The sequence below is a fragment of the Muntiacus reevesi genome, chromosome 1 (genome assembly GCF_963930625.1).
Source record: "Muntiacus reevesi chromosome 1, mMunRee1.1, whole genome shotgun sequence".
Classification (NCBI taxonomy): Eukaryota; Metazoa; Chordata; class Mammalia; order Artiodactyla; family Cervidae; genus Muntiacus; species Muntiacus reevesi.
The window spans coordinates 194,517,105-194,522,863 of NC_089249.1; positions in this window are offsets into that span (position 1 = coordinate 194,517,105).

Consider the following 5,759-nt stretch of genomic DNA (forward strand, 5'->3'; position numbering starts at 1 on the left):
AGGTATCCAGCTCTTACTGAACACCGTGCTGGGCAGGGTTACAGTACAGGAAAGAAAAACTGTTCATTTTTGTGACGTGTCCCTCAGATGAGGTGAAGACATCAATCTAGCAGGTCATGACCAGCATTTTCTACAAAATACAATGGGGAAAAAAAATTAGTGCATTGTGTACAAAAAGCTAGGTATTGTTTTGGGGAAACTCCAAACATTTGTCTACTGGGTGTGGCGGGTAGTATTTCCCAAAAAATAGCCACAGAAATAGTTCCAGCTTTGCCACTCCCTGTCAAGAGGCAGACTTTATTCTTCTCTTGAATTTCAGCAGGATTTTGTGCAACTAACAATGTGGCAGAAGGGATGCTGTATGACTTAAAAGCCTTGGTCAGAAACTAAGATGCATCTTTTGCCTGGCGCTAGCTTGCTTTCTCCCTCTCTCTCAGTTCCAGGGTAGGCTCTCTGAGCCCATTTGCCATATTGTGAGGAAGCCCAAGCCACGTGAACAGTCTCCCAGATAAGGGCCCAGCCAAAACGAGCATCAACCACCAGACAAGTAAGGGAGTGAGCACTGAAATGATTCCAGCCCCCAGCCTTTGAGCCTTCTCAGCTGACACCAAGAGGAGCAGAGAGAGATGTTCCCAGCAAGCTCGCTCAAACTGCAGGTTTGTGAGCAAGATCCATGTTGTTGTTTAAACCCAGTAAATTTGGAGGTAATTTGTGATGTAGCTGTAACACCTGGATCCCTGGGTCACATATGAAATTTGTGTCTTGCTGTGGGACATGTGAAAAATCATGAGGATCTCCCTGGTGGTCCAGTGGTTAAGAATTTGCCTTACAGTGCCGGGGACACAGGTTCAATCCCTGGTCCGGGAAGATTCCACATGCTGCTGGGCAACTAAGCCCATGTGCCCCAGCTGCTGAGCCTACACTCTGCAACTAATGAAGCCCAAACACCCTAGAGCCCATGCTTTGCAACAGAGAAGCTATCACAATGAGAAGCCCGTGTACAACTAGAGAGAAAGCTTGTCTACAGCGTTGAAGACCCAGCGCAGCCAAAACAGAATGAATAAAAAGATATAAATTATATTAAGAAAATTTTAAGGTAAGCAAACCACTGAATTAAAAATTTAAGGGAGCGCCAAAAATCTTAAAAAAAAAAAAAAATCATTGAAAGGCACTGCTCTAGTGACAAGACCTCACAATAAGCAAAGAAATGAATGAGATCATTTCAGTCAGCCAGGAAGACTTGTCACGAGGGCAATAACACAGGGTCATAGGACAAAATCACTAGAGTTGGAGCAGGGGAGGGAAATGGCTTTACGTTAGGGGCTCAAGGATGGATTCCCTGAGAAGGGGACATGTGAATAGGAACCTGAGTGATGAAAAGGAAACAAGGCATAAGGCAGAGGAAAGAACAAGTTCAAAGGCTCCTGAGGTGTGGGAGTTTAATTTCTTTCTTTCTTAATATTTATTTATTTGGCTGCACCAGGTCTTAGTTGCGTGTACTTGGGATCTTTAGTTGAAGCATCCAAACTCTTAGATGTGGCATATGGGATCTAGTTCCCTGACCAGGAATGGGACCCAGGCCCCCTGCCTTGAAAGCTTGGAGTCTTAACCTCAGGACCACCGGGGAAGTCCCAGCAGTTTAATTTCTTTCAGGAGTGGTGAGGAGGTTGTCATGGCCAGAGAGGAGTGAAAAAGAGATTTTGAGAATCTTTATTCTGATGTTGATGCACCAGGAAGCATTGGAAGGTGTTACATAGGGGAGAGCTAGGCAGGGGATTGGCTATAGATCTTCTGGAATTGAGAGGACTTGCCAGCAAGCCTGGATGCACGGAATGAAGAAGAGAAAAAAAGCTCCTGGGTGTTTGGCCCAAATACCTATTAGGTGGTGGTGGTACTTGTGACCAATATGGAGAGGAACAGACTTGGAGGTGAGGGAGTGCATGAAATGAAAAGTTTGGGGAAGGTCCCAAGGCCTGGAGAATGATTGTGTGGAGCTATCAAGAAAGCAGTTGCTTGGCTAGATAAGTCTCCAAAGACATTTGAGCTGTGGATAGAAATTCAGGCTGTCAGGATGCAGCCAGTATCAGATGTCAGCTCTCCTGGGGGAAGAGTATGGAGAAGAGGAAGTTCAAGAACAAAAAGTTCTGGGATTTCCCTGGTGGTCCAATGGTTAAGACTCTGAGCTCCCAATGCAGGGGGCCCGGGTTCAATCCCTGGTCAGGGAGCTGGATCCCATATGCTGGGACCCAGGGCAGTCAAATGAATTAATTAAAAAAAAAAAAAAAAGAAGAAGTTCCCCATCCTTTGACTCATAAAGTGGCTTGCAGATATAGAAGTGATGTCACCTTAGTAGTTTCCTGCAGAAATGTCGGTTTCCGGGCGTGGAGCTGGGACCCCAGAGTCAATGCTTATGGCATTGCTCACCCTCCTGACGGCGGAGCATTTGATGAGTTTGCTTTGTTACCATCAGCTCTGTGACCTTTGTTTGGTGTGAGGGGCTGACCTTCTCTGCGCTGAAAGGCAGGCACAATGCTGAGTGGAATAAAAAGGTGATAAGACCATGGATTCAGTTTCTGGCTCTGCAGATCACCTGTGACCTTGGCAAGTTCTTAACCTTTCTAAGCCATGAGCTAATGATAGCTCTCTTATCAGCTGGGAAAGGCTGTTCAAGAGATAAGCCATTCCACGTTGCACCAGCAGAGCCTGAAAGATATAAATGCTTCTGTCGGAAAGGCCACTCACTTCACTGCCAAAAAATAAAGCAAGAACTACTCACAGCCATTATGATGGCTCTTATTAAAAATAAATCATAAAGCAGAAGCTAAAGCTTTACAGCACTGTAAAGCAATTATTATATGTGCGTGCATGCTCAGTCAGTAAGTTGTGTCTGACTCTTTGCGACCTCATGGACTGTAGCCCGCCAGACTCCTCTGTGCATGGAATTTCCCAGGCAAGAATACTGGAGTGGCTTGCCATTTCCTTCTCCAAGGGATCTTCCCAACCCAGGGATCAAACCTGCATCTCCTGCATTAGCAGGCGGATTCTTTACCGCCACGTGGAAGCAACTACACTTCAATAAAAAATTAATAAAAATAAAACAATTTTAAAAATCAGAAAATAACAATTGTTGGTGAAGAAATGGACGAACTGGTTGGTGGGAATGTAAACTGGGCCAACCGCTCTGGAATAAATTATAGCTATTCCTCAAAATACTAAAAATAGAACTACCACATGACCTAGCAATTGTACTTTTAGGTATATCCCCCCCCCCACACCCTGCCATGTTGAAAGCTGGGACTTTGTTTGTACACCCAGCACGATTTACAATAGCTAAAATGTGAAAGCAACCAAGTGTCCCTCAGTGGATAAATGGATAAATAAAATTTGTATGCAAACAATGGGATTTTACTCAGTCTTTAAGTACGAAAATTCTGCCACATGCTACAGCATGGATGAATGTCGAGTATATTATGCTAGGTGGGATAAGCCAGTCATAAAAAGACAAAAACTCCCCACTTCCACTTATACAGGGTCCTTAGAGTACTTGAATTCAAGGAGACAAGAGAATGGGAGTTGCCAGCGCCTGGGGGTGGGGGTGACGAAGTTAATGTTTAAAGGGGACAGAGTTTCACTTTGGGAAGATGAAAAGAGTTCTGGAGATGGATGGTGGGGAGGGTTGCACAACAAAGTGAATGTACTTAATGACATTGAACTTCACAATTAGAAACAGTTTAGATGGTGAATGTTTGTTATGTATATTTTGCCACAAAAATAAACGAACTTGTATTTTTTTTAAAAAGCCAAACAAGAGGGACTTCCCCGGTGGCCTGGTGGCTAAGACTCTGTGCTCCCAAAGCAGGGGGCCCCGGGTTCAATCCCTGGTCAGGGAACTAGATCCCACATGCTGCAACTAAGATCTGGTGCAGCCAAATAAATAATTTTTTAAAAAAGCCAAACAAGACACTGGGTTTGGGGAGTGGGGAATGAGGTCTTCAGCATGAGCTGAACAAGGTAGCAAAGATGATGAAATGATCCTGGGTGATTGTTTATGAGAAACAATTTTTTTTTTTTTTTGGCCATGTCATGCAGCTGGTGAGATCTTAGTTCGCCAAGCAGGGATGGAACCTGAACCACAGTAGTGAAAGCACCAAATCCTAACCTCTGGACTGCCAGAGAGTTTCTGAACAATATTTGTTTTCTTTGCAACTATCTCTCTTTTTTTAATTGGAGTATAATCACTTTCCAATGTTGTGTTGGTTTCTGCTATACAACAAAGTGAATTGTGTATACATATATCCCCTCCCGCATCCCCACCCTCGGGGTCATCACACTGAACTGAGTTCTCTGTGCTTTAGAGCAGCTTCCCACTATCTACCTTTTTCTTTTTTTTTAATATCCAAAAGGTCTCTTCTTGGCTCACGAACCACAGACTCTTCCGAAAACTGACAAGATCAGTGTACCTTCCACTCAGAAATATACAACATTGCATAAAATTTCTAGGACTTCCTATAACCTCTGAAAACCACCCATTATCTCCTGGTCCAGAGGGAAAACAGAGGAAGTGAGAATCAGGAGACCAATCATCCATTATCAGTTATCCTTGGGGAAGAGAGGGAGAGAGTTCCCAGGACTGGAGAGGGGAGGGGCTGAGGATACGCCCCTTCTTGTCCTTGTGCTGGTAACTCGAGGATGTTCACTTTTCAAATTGCCATGGAGCTGAACACTTTTTTTTTTTTGCTGCACTGTGCAACATGGAGGGTCTTAGTTTCCTAACCATGATTAAACCCATGTCCCCTGCATTGGGAGCACGAAGTCTTAACCACTGGACTTCCAGGGAGGCCCCCAGCTTTTATACACGACTCACTCATACACGAAAATGGCAACCCACTCCAGTACTCTTGCCTGGAAAATCCCACGGACGGAGGAGCCTGGTAGGCTACAGTCTATGGGGTCGCAAAGAGTCGGACGCGACTGAGCGACTTCACATACATGAAAGGTATATGCTGCCTCAATAAAAAAATAAAACAGGAAAACAAAGTATTTTAATACTCAGCCTGTTAGGAAAATGTTTGGTGGGAGATGCTCCAAGTGTTGACAATGGTGCACATTTCTACCAAATGGGACCATGGCACCCTCCTCTATGCCAGATGTTTTCATTACTGTTTAAATTTTGCCTTTTACAATCACTGTAAATTATTTTGTCATGAAGAAAAAAAAATCAGGAAACTTTTTTTCCTGAGGTGTCCACAGTTGGTTTGTTTAGAACTTTCTGCCACAGTGACTGTGTTCTGTATCTCTGCAGCCCAGTCTGGTAGCCACCTGCTATGTGCAGCTACTGAGTATGAATTCATTACAACTGATTTGCATTTAAATGGAAATTGCCACAGCTGGGTAGTGACTGCAGTATTGGATAGTGTCAGTGTAGGGCGGAGCATAAGGGCGTTTATTTTAATAGTCTTGCCAGTTTTCTGTAGTGTTGAACATTGTTCAAATAAGTCTACTTTTAAAAAGAAATCTATTTTAAAGCTTCATGAGAAATACAAGGACTTCCCTGGTGGTCCAGTGGTTAAGAATCCCCCTTCCAATGCAAGGGATGTGGGTTTGATCCCTGGTTGGGGAACTAAGATCCCACATGCTAAGATCACACAGGCAACTAAACCTGGGTGCCTCACCGAAGACCTAGCTCAGCCAAACTTTTAAAAATTAATTGATTTAAAAATAAAAAGATAAACAGTAAGATAAACATCAGACACAGACAC